We start from the raw sequence: 16231 nt of genomic DNA, 5'->3' as shown, positions 1-16231 counted from the left end.
AACCGTGACAACGCATTTTAGTTATTTTAAGCATTCTGATTACATTGTATTGTGTTTCTGTTTTGTGAAGTATTTTAGATAAGGGCGCAAATAGCCATAGAAGCTGACGCACCCTTTTTAAACCCCACTAACTAACTAACTAACTAACTAACTAACTAACTAACTAACTAACTAACTAACTAACTAACTAACTAACTAACTCGCTAACTAACTAATTAACTATATTTTTATGTTCGTTAATTCCGGATTTCAGCGGTCAACCTCACTTGAGGACGGATGATTTTAAATAAATCTTAGTAGTCCCGCGCAGTGGCGTCGTGGTCTTTAGGCATCCTGCCTAGGACTCGCGTTACGGAATGCGCGCTGTTTCGAATCCTCATGGGGGGAAGAAATTTTCTCATGAAATTTCGGCCAGTGTGTGGGACCGGTGCTCACCTAGCATCGTGATGCACTTGGGGAGATACGATAGATAGCGAAATCCGGTTGCGAATGCCAGCTATAATGGCTGGGAGGATCATCGTGCTAACCATACGATACCACCATTCTGGTTGGATGATCGTCCACCTCTGCTTCGGCATGTGGGCGTGAGGCCAGCAGCCGGCTGGTCGGTCTAGGCCGTTCACGGGCTGTAGCGTCACGGATTATTAGCCGTGTTATAATGAACGTACTGTAATTTCTTTTGCAGATAATTATATCAGTCGCTGTACTGTACTGTAATTAATATTTCCTTTGTACGCATAACAGTCATCACTGAAGTTATTACGTACGTATACTATAATATCGTTTTACATAATTATATCAAGCAAACAGAGCACATTTCGGCTTGAAATATCACTTTAGTTCGCATGCTCTATCCAGGAAAGTAAAAGTTATTCTTTACAAAACATTAGTGAGACCAGTTTTGACATATGCGGCAGAAACGTGGTCAATCTCCAAAAACGATGAAAAAAGATAGGAGATTTTCGAAAGAAAGATTCTGCGAAGGATCTATGGCCCAACATTTGAGGAAGGTCTCTGGAGGAGGAGATGCAACTATGAATTATATAGACTTCTAGGAGAGCCAAATACAATCAATACAGTTAAAACTAGCAGATTGAGGTGGGCAGGACATGTAATACGCATGGACCCAAGTGAACCTTGCAAAAAAATTGTAATAACAAATCCGGGAGGTCAGAGAAGACGAGGTCGACCGCACTTGCGATGGATTGATGGAGTGGAAGAGGATGCCAGAAAGTTGGGGTGCAAGAATTGGAAGACTGCTACACAAGATAGAGACGGATGGCGACAATTACTAAGGGAGGCCCAGGCCCACCAAGGGCTGTAGCGCCAATGATGATGATGATGATGATGATGATGACATAATTATATCAAGTAGTATTCATGTTATAACGAACGTACTGTAATTTCTTTTGCAGATAATCATATCAGTCGCTGTACTGTACTGTAATTAATATTTCCTTCGTACGCATAACAGTCATATCTGAAGTTGAATAATTTCGAGGGAAAAATTGTTCCGGGGCCGGGTATCGAACCCGGGACCTTTGGTTTAACGTACCAACGCTCTACCACTGAGCTACCCGGGAACTCTACGGTTGTCAGCCCACTTTGAGGTCTGTGGATATAGAGGGAAAAATTGGATCGGTGTCGGTAAGAGTTCCCGGGTAGCTCAGTGGTAGAGCGTTGGTACGTTAAACCAAAGGTCCCGGGTTCGATACCCGGCCCCGGAACAATTTTTCCCTCGAAATTATTCAAATCAACTTTACAGGGAGTTATACCTGAAATCTTGATTTGCATATCTGAAGTTATTACGTACGTATACTATAATATCGTTTTACATAATTATATCAAGTAGTATTCATGCTACTTCGAACGTACTGTAATTTCTTTTGTCTGTCTATGTTCATGTTGATAAGAATATGCTATAGTTTCTCTCGTACATAATATAATTTAGAAATTATTGTTACTACGAACGTTGCGTACTATTATTTATTTTGTACATACATTAGTTCGGGCTCGTACCACCGTGTAACGTGTAATGTTGATGCATCAGGTAGCCCCACGGCATTACGAAATGCTGTAGCTACTACAGTCGCTAAGCCGAAGGATTCTGACCTCAGCGTCGCGATGCCGGGGATATCCGCTTTAAAAGAAGGGTGTGGAAACCTGTTGCGAACCTGGTAGGATGGACTGCGGGCGCGGAGCCCTGTGGAAACCTCATTGCTAATCTGAGATTATAATACGAAAAGCAGTGACAGACTACTGGGACGATTGCTATCAGCCGCTCGCTACTATGGCTACGTCTGTTGCGTCAGCCCGCTCTTGTCATGTTCATTAAAGAGCAGTTTCCAAGTTGCGACATCTTCAAATCCCGCTCGCAGTCTCGTAAATGGGACGTGATATTATTGTTTCATTAATATTGTGTAATATGTAACTTGCCAAACGCGGCAGGTTCTGCGCAGCCTCGAGACCCGATCTCCTGATAGCCGGTCTGTTTCCCAAACTACTTCGGTACGGTATAAAGAACTTTCCCGCACACTGAGAAACTTCGAGCAACCAACCAGTCGTAGCTCAGTCTGCTGAAGCTTCTTACCGAGAGATAGCATTCCAGTTAAATCTTACGAGAAAAGTGGTGACACTAGCGGTAGGCTTTCTGAAATTACTTTCATTTCTCCAGCCATTCCATTCTACTTTGTGAATCACAGAGTCCACCCTAGATACTACTCAATGTATTTTTAATCCTGACGTTAACAAATGCAAGTTGAGGTTCTGGTTGATATGTATATTTATTATAGGGCAGTACATATCACTTGTCAGAGGAGGAACAATTGAGAAGCTAAGGATGCGGTCACATTGGAGGCACGCTTGGGCAAGTAAAATGGAAGCGCCTACGTGCCAAAGCGTGCCTAGAAGCTTGCTCTGGAAGTGTGGTCACATTGGACGCAAGTAGCCGCTTCCACTTCCAGTCTAATTGTCGAAATGGATTCCTCGGATGAAGAACATTTAGTGTTAGAAAATGGAGTATTAAAGCTTTTAATGCTAGAGGAGAATACATTAAGGGATGAATGGGCGAACGAATATATTAAGGACAGAGAGGAAGATGGAGAATATACACGAAATTTTCCCGATCGTCTTAAACAGCCAGAGTTATTCCTTAATTATTTTAGAATGTCCTTACAAGATGCATCCCAGATTGTCCTTCTTTGTTTAATACACCAATCACAAAAACAGCTACAAATACCACGTCACACAGAAAGAACAAATTTATTTGATCGATGGAAGACGAGTGAACAACCGTGCACAAACTTGCGCTTATAACTTGCTTCAAGTGTGATATCCCCAACAAACGATATGGCCCTCTCCAGTGAAGTACGCAGAGTTTTGTCAAGGGGGGAGGGGTCATTATTAAAATTGTTTACAATTTACATTATCGGTATTTTAAATTTTGGATATTATTATTATTTATTATTATTATTATTATTATTATTATTATTATTATTATTATTATTATTATTATTATTATTAAAAATTTGAACTCTGATATGCACAAAACGTTAAACGAACGTTTCGCCATGAAGTCAGAACTCAAACTAACGAATGAGTGAATACCGCTCTTAAAATGAGCTTAAAATAGACAGTGCACAATAATCTAACATCTGTATTGCAGAACTGTGAAAACAACCTTTTCACCATGTTTCAGAACAAGTTAAATTTCATATTGAGTAGGCCTAATGTAAGGTCGGTACTAGGTGGTAGGTCTTTCTACAACAAAGACAGGATTGTTATAATTCGAACGTGTCACAGCACAAAGCAAGCACAGGGATTATATTGAAGGAGAGGTAGGAGGACTATGCCTTATGTCGATATATATTTTGTTACTCTGGCAGTGAAAAAATTGGAGAAGGGAAAACGATTATGGATAAAAAAAATTCAAATCTAAACATGTATTTTTTAAGTTCAAAAGGGAAGGTTTCAAACCCGGTAATTCCCCTCTCCTTGCGTAAGCTCCTAGTCCTCTCACTTCTCCGTTCACCTGAAGACGGAGGTAGATCCATGATTCGAAACGTTGAGACTTTTTGAGTACTTCATGCTCAATTAAACTAATTCAAACTACACTTCTGAAGAGTCTTCCTCGTTCAGACCTACGCCGAGACCTGAGGTGGTTTCCTACTCCTAAGCAGTGTAGCCAACACGGTGGTTTTCCCACTAAATCTAGTTTTTCTCTCTCTCTGTTAGTGGGAAAAATTATTGAACGGTGGGCAGTGGGAAATCTAGTTTTTGTCGCGGTCAGGTCAGTGGGAATTTTTTTTTCTTCAAACAACTAAATTCGACGTCCTGTGTTAGATTCCTCGCGTCTTAGTGAATGGGAAGCACCGAATCATACATAACACGTGAAGGCACCACACCATGTTTTAACAGTGGTTTTTGGTGTGAAGTTTTTCAGTATAAAGATGTTTCAGATGTGAACCGATTCAAAGAATTAGCCTGTCTTCCCTGGTCAAATGCAGAAGTAGAAAGGCTATTTAGCCACATGAATATAATTGAAATCAAAATTAGAAATAGAATGGGAACAAAAGCATTACGGTCAATTTTGACAGTTAAGGCTGCAATGAGACGGCGTAGTAAATGTTGCTATGATTTTGGCTTGACTGAACACATTGTTAAAAAAATTGAAACAATGGAAACATGCAATCCACGCTTGAAATTGAAGACGAAGAAGAAGAAGTCGATGATAATGTTTATGTAGAATATCTTTTGTAGTTTTGGTGTTTAATAACTATTTATAGCCTGCTATTACTATTTTTTTAAATATGTAATATAGCCGACATGTAAAAATCTAGTGGGTTTTATGCTATAAAAATTTAGTGTTTTTTTAAGTGTTTGGTGTATTTCTGCAAACTGGCGTTGGCAACACTGCTCCTAAGCTGCAGTTCTCTTTTTTTTTTTTTTTTTTTTTTTTTTTTTTTTTTTCATAACCCAGGGACATCAGAGGTTGGCTTCGATGTCTAACAATTCTGGTGTGTTAGAGATGAGGGCTATTGGTAAACATTAAATCATTATTTAACACGGACAGACTTGTTTTCCTGAATGAAACGCGAATTTTGCCGCGTTAACTCTTGACTAACGACTCAAGAATTTTTATAATTGAAACAACAAATATGAATCTTACTTCCTCCTGCAACTGACTCAGAGCCGTCCTAACCTTAACGTGATAACCGCGGCACTGAATCTAACATGTAACGCAGCATCCAAAACGTAGCGAGGTTGAACTCTGACTACGTTGTCTTTTAAGATTTCTGCTACTCATCACCGACTTCAAGGATTCGGTCCATTGTTCTCTTCTGTCTCTACTCACGTACAGATTATGCGTTAACGTTAGGTATTCTTGTGTATGCGGATGACGTGAATATGTTAGGAGAAAATCCACAAACGTTTAGGGAAAACATGGAAATTTTACTTGAAGCAAGTAAAGCGATAGGTTTGGAAGTAAATCCCGAAAAGACAAAGTAGCCTATATGACTATGTCTCATGACCAGAATATTGTACGAAATGAAAATATAAAAATTGGAGATTTATTCTTCAAAGAGGTGGAAGAATTCAAATATCTTGGAGCAACAGTAACAGATATACTGTAAATGACACTCGGAAGGAAATCAAACGCAGAATAAATATGGGAAATGCCTGTTAATTATTAGGTTGGGAAGCTTTTATCATCTAGTCTGCTGACAAAAAATCTGAAAGTTAGAATTTATAAAACAGTTACATTACCGGTTGTTCTGTATGGTTGTGAAACTTGGACTCTCACTTTGAGAGAAAAATAGAGGTTAAGGGTGTTTGAGAATAAGATTCTTAGGAAAATATTTGGGGCTAAGAGGGATGAAGTTACAGAAGAAAGGAGAAAGTTACACAACGCAGAACTGCACGGATTGTATTCTCCACCTGAAATTATTAGGAACATTACATACAGACGTTTGAGATGAGCAAGGCGTGTAGCACATACGAGTATGCGCGAATCCAGAAATGCATATAGAGTTTTAGTTGGAAGGCCGGAGGGAACAAGACTCTTGAGGAGGTCGAGACCTAGATGGGAGGATAATATTAAAATGGATTTGAGGGAGGTGGAATATGATGATAGAGACTGGATTAATCTTGCTCAGGATAGGGACCTATGGCGGGCTTATGTGAGGGCTTCAATGAACCTCCGGGTTCCTTAAAAGCCATAAGCAAGTAAGTAAGTAAGTAAGGTACAGAAAAGTATTGCTTTCATGACGATCTGCAAATATGGATAATATAAACATGAAACAATTAGGAGAAAAATATAGTTGTAGTTGTTTAGTCAACTGCCCGAAGACAGGTAACCTATTAGTTACCGCGTACGGGGGAAAAGGAGTGCGTTAGAGAAGCTGACTGGAGGATAGGAAGAAGAAATCCCGGAAGGTGTAAGCTTGCACAATCTTTACCTTTATTATATTTTATGACCTGCGAACTCTCCCAAGAAAGGCAATTCGGCTGCTAGCAGTAAGTTCTGATAATTGTTAGACTTCTCGTTACATTCAACAGGTGATTTGTACCACGGTTAGAGTGGAAGTCCTTGCGATGTTAAGAAGTTGGTGAGAAAATAATTTCTGTTCGACAGGATAACTGTAATTTTGTGAGGAACTTTGTTGAATCGAATCTGCGTACAACTCTCCGCATGTTACGGCTAATAGCGTTAGCGATATTTTGGTTAAGTTCAAAGGAAAATGTTAAAATTTTATTGTGAACTTTCGAAGTGACTATGTTCAGCGGAACCACACACAAAATAGAGTGGATTTCCGAAAACTTTTGAAACTAACGTCAGTTGAGAACTACAGCGCTGTAATCTGCTTCCCGCTCTCAATATAGCGACAGAGAACATCACAACTTTTTTTTGACGTGATTACGTCAGACCAGCATCTGGGGTACCAGGACTCAAACGGCGATGCAAAATTTGCAGAGTGAACCATTCCGACACTATAACTTCGTGATTAATAACACGATTGAAATAAATGCGATCTCTTTCGATCGGGTATACGACTACGATGTGAGCATGACCTTGAGATGGCCTCGCGCATGGGGTTCGCGGCGAATGGCGGCCATTTCTGTAGTTAGTAGAAATTTCCGGATAGTATATCTCGCTACTCCGATGTATTAGCGCGCTGATTTTGGTGCCAAACGAAAATTCTTATCTAAATCTGTCGATATAAGCAGATGTATTCACGCAAAATAACAGCGTGTCTACGACATAGCCAAAGCCCGATTTTTTAAAATGGACACGTATAATTAGCAATAAAAAAGTTACTACTTCTAAATAGATATTATTTTATGTATATTGAGAAAGAAGATTGTGTGGAATTACTGAAGTAAGAGTTGCAGTTTAAAGAAAAGCTATTATAAAAGAACTAAATCGAAATAAAATTATGTAATGTATGTTTAGAATTGTCTGAGATTGAAAAAGTTAAGAAATTATATTAAAATAATAAAAATATACCGTAGTCAGAGAACTCGATGATATAAAAATGTGAGTTAAAATAATAATAATTAGTGAGTTCATTAATGCGAAAATACATTCAAATCCTCTAAAATTTAGCAATAAAATATACATAAAATATAATAAGTCTCATACACAAGGGACAAAATACAACAAAGATTCCACTTTAAGTAATTGCAATAAACATAAATTATCACAAAATAAGTTTAATTAATTAATATATTCCTCTATTCACTCGTTAATGAATTGATTCATTTGTCAATTTCTTAATTAACTCATTCGTTAACTTATCATTTAACTCATTGGAAAATTAATCTATTTATTGTTAATTCTTCAACTTATTAATTGATCACTCATTCGTTAAAACATTGGATAATTATTTTATCCATGCATTCTACGAGTAATATACTCTCAAAACTGACAGCCTTTTCCAATCTTATTATTTATCTCTTTGACCTATCTGAATTCCTCTTTGCAATTGATCGGTATTTACACATTTTCCAGGGATATTCTATCACTTGTCTTTGTTCGAAGTGTTGTAGCAGTCCTCTCTATAACTGCGTTTTTTTCTGGCACTTATTATTCCATACAATTTCTAATCATGAAAATAGAAAAGGTCTAAATGTTTCATATCATTAAGTCATCAAGTTACGAAGATGGGTGATACTTCTTAATTAATTTATTCCGGCATTCGTACTGAAAACTATTCCCATTTCACAGACCTGTTTTCTATTGGCCAGTGATTTCACACTTCTCGGGCTTTCAGTAGCTCATTCTTTAGAAGTTTCCTAGCCTCTTTTCTTTCTAAATTCCGCCAGTGACTCCATAAAAATGTCAAGCAGTTTACTAATATTGTAGTAAACACATTCCTGTAAGCTGTAAGGAGTAGGGGAAAGGAAATTGAGATCCCAGAAATGAATGTTAAACTAGTTAATACGCTAGAATATGGTTTTATTCTAGTTTATTACTGAATTATTCCGCGTCTGTTTTAATTCATTTATATTGTGTACGACAATATTACATACGTCATCTCACACTCATGTACAGAGGTATACGCAAATAGCTGCTAATGTATTCTTTACAGTCCGCTGTTATGACGATATGTATAAATGTCAAACCAAACTTTTCTTGACAGAAAGTCAGAGACAACACGAACTTCGTGGTGATTAGTAACAGCATGGATAACTTGTCGCGATGCACCATTAGCCGAATGGTCGAGTTCACTTCAAAGACCTGAGCTAAATCCTAGCAAATTCAAATGTAAAATAATCGTGGCTGGGCTCCGTTATTCTAGTTTCCCCTACCACAGTCCCACCTTTTCTCCATTCACGGTTATCCATAAAATGGAATACAGTATAAGTCGTACCAGTACTGTGATGTGACCTTGGTGTGATAATCGACAGCAGATGGAACAAAATTACCTATCCACGAGAGAGATACATGGACTTAATACACTGGATATAAAAGTCACGTATCTAAATAAGTGGTTTAGTTGTTTATTAGCTGTTTGTGTTTTTAAGAATGGAAAGTGGTCAAAATTATTAAATTCAAGAGTTATATCTAAATTAGAATCTACAGAGTGTTCAAAATGAGATAACATGAAAAATAAGGGAATCTGTAGGAGGATGGCTTATCAAAATTCTATAATTAACTATACCCATAGTAAAAATTAAATTAGTATATTCGGAGAATAGAGGACGACAGTCCACCGAAACAGATATTGGGATGGATATCTACAGGAAAGGGGAAAGAGGGGAAGACCAAGGGTTATATGGAGGAAATCAGTAAAGAAATGCAGTAGAAAGGTTTAGATGAAGGGGATGGAAAATATAGAAGATTGGAGAAGAAAAATTTTGGCACAGAAAGATACTTGAGCATTGTAAACTTTTTCAAAAAGTATTACAGCGATGTACCGAAGTACATATGTTATTTCCATGCAGGAATTCTGTGTTATCATATGATGAAGGATCGGTGTAGCGGAGAAAAATTATCTCCGGTATCGAGATTCGAACCCGGTTTTTCAGCTCTACGTGTTGACGCTCTATCCACTAAGCCACACCGGATTCCAATTCCGATGCCGGATTGAATCCTCTCAGTTTAAGCTCCACCTCTCAGTTCCCTTTAGTGGCCAGCCCTCATGCACTGTGTCACAGATGTGTGACAGTGGCACAATGTCCAACACACTAATGTGCAGAGGTGCACTCATTACGAGTGACTAAGTGGCCGTGATCGGACAGAATGAGCGCCGTCTTAAATCACTAAGTCATTATATACCCATATCGTATTATAGCGATGTACCGAAGTACATATATTTCTATGCAGGAATTCTGCGTTATCATACTCGTATGATGAAGGATCGGTGTAGAACTTGTCGAATAACAACCGTGGTAATAAATAACTCACGTATAATGCTACGTAGACTGTATTACACAATAAGATTACTAGAAATATGTATATGATATGATATGATATGATATGATATGATATGATATGATATGATATGATATGATATGATATGATATATGATATGATATGATATGATATGATATGATATGATATGATATGATATGATATGATATGATATGATATGATATGATATGATATGATATGATATGATATGATATGATATGATATGATATGATATGATATGATATATATGTCTCACAGCATATTCGATCCGGCTGGCCCTTGACATTCATGTATACAGGCCAGCATTCTCTTTCATTACACTACTATTAACTTTTTTCGTACGTTATGCGACCAAAAACTGCTCCTCTCTTCATAATCTATGTTCTCTCATTTCTATTAATTTCTTATATTCGTCCCTTCTACATTCCCTATCCATCATCTAATTCCATACTATCATTCTACTCTCTTTTATTTTCTAATTTTCTTCACCGATTTTATCTCTCATCCATTTCATTTTCCATGTAATTCTTCTCTCCCATTTCTATTCTATTTCTATCATTTACAATTGCTGATTCTTCACTGGTTTACTCTTTCAGCATATTTCAATTTATTCTATTATTTCTCTGTTCCTCCTTAGCCTTCTCCTTCTTTATTCCTTGCTACCAACGCTCATCTTGACTACTGCTACTCCTATTAGTGTCGTGCAATGTTCGAACATGTGAGGGGATGTCAAGATACTACAAACTTCGCCGTACTCCATAGGCATCCCAACAGTACGTGGAAGTGATGCATACAAACTAAAATAACCGAGTCTATTGAAAACCGGTAAGAGGCTCATGTTCGGTTCATGTTTGTCGAGTCTCTGTAGAAGCGAAGCTCCCTTTACGTTTGTTCAATCTTCCTCTTTCCTCACATATGTTTGGTGTCTTTTTCCTTAGTTCCTCTTCTCCCTTCGCCTTTATGCTTTAGCTGCATAAGGATATCAGGCACATATCTTGCGAACTTACGCATAGTAATGAGTATAGGTAACTTTTCTTGTTATTAATAGGAATAAATATTCACAAAAATATACGTATAAATATGAAACAAAATATATTAAAAAACGCATATGTTCAAAGTAACGACTAATATTTTGCAATGTTCAAACATGAGAGAGGAAACGAAGACATTACAAACTTCGGCTTATTCCATATGAAAAACTAATCGCAAGAAAGTGCTCAAATCCTTAAGCGGTTTAAAATAGTGCCCTGCAATGTTCGAACATGAGAAAGACAATCAAGACATTACAAACTTCGTCTTACATCGTATTTAATATGGAAAACTAATAGCGAGATCTGTGCTAAGACATGAAGGAGTGGGAGTGCACGACAGCGAATATTTTTATAACAAGGTGGAACATACACGACAGGCCTTCTTTTGCAGAGCGAAAATCGACTAACTTCAATCGAACATAGTGCCTGTAATACACGTCTCTAATACTTTCATCATCCGTATAGTCACACAAGTGTTGTGTCCGAGCAACTGTGATTAATTTGAATATTATGTTAAGAATGTAATTATATATATTTTTTGTCGGTAGTAGCAACTGTCATGTATTTTTAAACATAATGTGATGTACCTATATGTACGTATATTTCTGTGATGTTTATTCATACTTTTGTAATAAAAATTACCTGTCTTTACATCTAAATAAAATTTCACAAGATTTGTTCTAAAATCTTCACTCAGCTAAAAGCATGATGAGATAGGAGAAGCCAGCGAACTTCAAGGACACAGATCATACAAGGCGCAAGTTCGAGCGAGCTGCGACAGACCCGCTTCTTCAAAGCAGACTTCGGTTCTTGTCACGCTCGACAAACTTGAACCGAACATAGAGCTTGAAATGCACGACACTAACTCCTATATCACTTTGCTATTTATATTTTTTGACATTATACAAGTATTCGTAACCTATACATTGTTTATGAACATATGTTCTCACATTTACTCTCTCGCTACACTGTCATTTTTCTTTTTAATTTCCTTTGTTATCTTTTCACCACTTACACAACATTTTCTTAAATTGTATTTTGGCTTTCCTTTATTGGCTATCTAATCGTTCCTCACTGACATGTAAAATAGTGGGAAATCATTTACCAACATTCCCCTACAAAATGAAAGAAATATAAATAATATTGTTCTTTATTATGAAACAAACCGTCACCCTTTCTCAAAACTACCCGTTTTACGTTTAGTTTGGTCCACTGCTCCATGTCCGCATTTATAAAGTGCTATGCTGACACCCACAGCACGTTTGTGACCTACCCTGTACAGCCTGTCTGTATAGATTTTGGTTGACTGTAAGGAAATTCCAAATGGACCACTAACTGCTTGTTAGAACAGGATCTATTACCACGGTCCAGTGAGCAGAAACACAAGCGAAAACTTGTTGCTTTTAAAAACAGAACTGTGGAGACGGTACCTCAACCTAAATCATTAATGGCATGTTACAAGCCACGTGGCTGCTGCATAGCGTTTAATAAGGAAGACATGCCAAGTCTTGTCATTTCCAGTCGGATTTGTTGGTTCGTTTAGATAGCTACACTAACAGTTACAGTAATTAATGAAGTAGTAGCTCTCGCTCGGTTTTAAGATGCCAATTTATATGCATTTTATAGCACATCTCAGAACGAAGATGCAGACCATTAAATTGTTCTTTTCATCAAACATGGTTATGAGCAAGAAGATTACTTGTATTGCTTGAAGCATTACTTAGCCGTACATTAATAACCATAAAATAATGTTACGATCTCAGGTATAATTAAAATGTATTAATTATTGTCATTTTGGTCTCCTTCCCTTTTGAAGAAACTAGATGGTAAAATAATGAAGGCATTGTACAGCTTCTCTAGTGTCTTCTCTATTAACTTTTTAATTGAAAGCCTATTTTTTATGAAATTTAACTAGAATATTAAGCCTATGACATTCCATGTTTGGTTTTTTTATTTTATGTTTTTCATTTTATTGGGTTATTTTACGACGCTATATCAACATCTAGGTTATTTAGCGTCTGAATGATATGAAGGTGATAATGCCGCTAAAATGAGTCCGGGGTCCAGAACCGAAAGTTACCCAGCATTTGCTCGTATTGGGTTGAGGGAAAACCCCGGAAGAAACCTCAACCAGGTAACTTGCCCCGACCGGGATTCGAACCCGGGCCACCTGGTTTCGCAGCCAGACACGCTGACCGCCATGTTTCGTAACTCTTAATCTAATCTAATATGAAAAAGAAGGGCTAGTTGTATAGGCCTAAAAAATCAATCTGAGATCAAACAATGAAATTGATATTCATTTAGGCTGGACTTAGATTTTTGCTGTATAAACTCTAATCCAAGAACACTCCGTCTTTATCTAAGATCAAATCTAACTGACTATTTTCATCTGTTCAAGATGGTTAAACTTAGTTTAGCAAAAGTTAAATAATTCTTTATCAAAATAAAGAAGAGTAATTACTGTTCCTACAAGTAAAAGATGAGTGAAGTTTATTTCACTTATATGCAGAGAAATATCTATGTCAGTATTTCACGTGTAATTATGAGCATTATGCTACAATCAATAATCGTTATATTATATAATTTTGAGCTCTATATTTCTTCGTGTTTTCTTCACACAAACATCAAACTATACCAATCTTTCTTAATTATATTCATGTTGTTATAGTCTGCAGCAATTTGTTTATAAACCTCCCTTCTGTTTGGCGATAAAAATCTATTTCTTTATTTTCTATAAATAATATAGACCACAGCCAATTCGTTCTAATCTGAATGATGCGTTCGATAATGTTAAATATTACGTTAAGCTCTTGTCTGTGGTAATATCAGTATTTAGGTCAATGTTTGAGGGCAATTTCAATCAACATCTCACTTCCTTCATATTTTAAATTTTCTGTACATATTCTCTTTTTCTTGTGTGTTTTTCTAATTATATTCAGTTAAGCGCACTATTACGGAAACAAATAAATATCGAACAATATATTTCAAACCGTTCTCTATAAACACAATTTTCCCTCATGTTTCGCACAATTGTCATACATTTTCTGTGGTTTTAGATTAGCATTAAACCACGTTCACATAGATAACAAGATCAATTTTTTCGATGTTTATGCAAGCGGCCTAATACAATAACTGTACCTCAAAGTACAGTACTGAATATTTGAGAATATTTAAGGAATATATGAATAGGTAAAGTAGTGGCAAAGAAACCGGACCGACCCTTGTAGCTGATTTCAGAGCCTTGTTATCTCCAGAGCACGATAGATTGGTAACTAAGACTTTCGTGGTTCGAATCCTGCCTGGGAAGGAAACTTTTTTTTGTTCCTTATTCAAATTTATTCCCAATACTTTTCGATTGCAGCGATATTTTACTACTTAATTAACTTATTATTCCCAGAACATGAATTTTACCAGCAATCAAAAAGTATTGGGAATAAATTTGAATAAGGAACAAAATAAAGTTTCCTTCCCAGGCAGGATTCGAACCACGAAAGTCTTAGTTACCAGTCTATCGTGCTCTGGAGTGAACAAGGCTCTGAAATCAGCTACAAGGGTCGGTCCGGTTTTTTTTTTTTTGCCACTACTATACATGCATAAATGGATAAATAAATAAAATAAATAAATAAATAAATAAATAAATAAATAAATACGACGGCCACATCATCATCATCATCATCATCATCATCATCATCATCATCATCATCATCATCATCATCATTCAACAAGGAATGGAAAATATTAATTCTGTTCTCACTCTTCTAATGATTTTGAACAGTACACAGAATGTTTAGGCCTACAAGAAGCGGGAAAGTTTTGTCATAATATTTTTAGTATACCCTAGGACCAACAATTAAATTAAAGTTGTTGTCTGATAAAATTCTTTATTTTCTGAACATTATTCTGAATTATATTTTGTTAATAGCATTGTAGTAATTTTATATTATATTGGTTGGGTGGAAAATAAGGCCCGATGGCCTTAACTCTGCCTCTTGCAGATAATTATCAAATTCCTCTATGTAATTGGGCCGTCATTGGAATGTTATTTTGAGGCTAGAGATTGTTTCAAAATTTATTGTCAGTGCTCTAAAATCATTAAAAGTTACAACTTTTGAGATTGACGAAATTGCACTTCAAATTCTCAAGGACTCATTGCAAATTTTATAGTGCGATTTATATTTTTATATTTAATTTGTGTTAATTATATATGTAAAATGTTGTATTTCGTATATATTTTTAAGTTTTTCATATCTTTTGTACCCAAGTAAAGATTCCGATTAAATACATTTCTGCGCACTTTTGTACTCTACGCCACGACGTAGGACTATTAACAAGTAATTATCTAGGCCTACGATAATATTATTTACATTACTCGTCACGACAGATCATTAACTTAGTACTTCCAATTCTCCGGTGGGCGGGTAAAAGGGCTTTTGTGATATAAGATTTCCTTCATTAAACCCGTTTCCTAAAAGAGATCCTAGAACCAGTGACGTCAACAATAAAGAAAATAATGAAATAGCCGAAACATATCACTTTTTGGATTTACAGCAGTTGTTTAAAGTTTTTTAAATTCTTCCTGGCAATTTTGCAGAGTGACTTAAGCCCTTTTGCCCCCCCCCATCAGAAAATTCTCTAATAGTTTGAAAACAATATAAGTCTTCACATAATAATAGTGTTACTCTGCCATCAGCATCCGTCTCCTGGCTGTCTCTTTTCCTCAGGTTTACCAACCAAACCCACACACATACGCGCGCGCAGAATGTTCGCGAAATACGTGTTCTCCCGAACCATATTTGGTCCCGGATATTAACGAGAAATGATCGACATAAATTAAAAGAGAGCTGTCGCACGATCGTGAACACTTCTAAACATTAAAAGGATTTGGAATACCAATTCGGAATGTAACACGTTGCTATGAGAGTGGCGTGTGTGCATCTTTGTGCCGATTTGGACGTGCCCTGATCTTTTTCTCACCTGACCAACTCCCACTGCCATATGTTAAGCATTTTAACAAAATTCCTTCTTTGATTATCCTTCGTGATAGATAAAAGAGTATTGCTAGCATCTGATTCGTTTATTTTTTGACCCATGAACTCTCTTCTTTTTGGGATATATCATGGAAATCGGTCACACAATATTCTACTTCTGTGGGCTCTAACAGAATCTTAATTATATGGGACTTATAAAATACGAGTTATCCATATTGTACTTTCCGCCTCTCAGTTTTCCTTCGGAACGCAAATAGGTCTACGTACATTTTAAAAGCAATGGCAAGGAAGCAGGG

At 36.7% G+C, this 16231-nt stretch overlaps 1 protein-coding gene and 1 non-coding gene across 5 annotated transcripts in view; one reads left to right on the top strand and one right to left on the bottom strand.

Moving 5' to 3' along the window:
• The window catches only part of sr (stripe), a 1127550-nt gene that overhangs the window by 128717 nt on the left and 982602 nt on the right, over positions 1-16231 (bottom strand). The gene's annotated exons all lie outside the window — the stretch shown is intronic.
• Positions 1656-1727, top strand: TRNAN-GUU (transfer RNA asparagine (anticodon GUU)). The gene has a single exon. It is a non-coding gene; the product is annotated as a tRNA-Asn (tRNA).

The sequence above is a fragment of the Periplaneta americana genome, chromosome 4, assembly GCF_040183065.1.
Source record: "Periplaneta americana isolate PAMFEO1 chromosome 4, P.americana_PAMFEO1_priV1, whole genome shotgun sequence".
In the NCBI taxonomy this organism is placed as follows: domain Eukaryota; kingdom Metazoa; phylum Arthropoda; class Insecta; order Blattodea; family Blattidae; genus Periplaneta; species Periplaneta americana.
The sequence above is the reverse complement of the archived record's forward strand: the minus strand, read 5'-3'. Positions and strand labels throughout refer to the sequence as shown.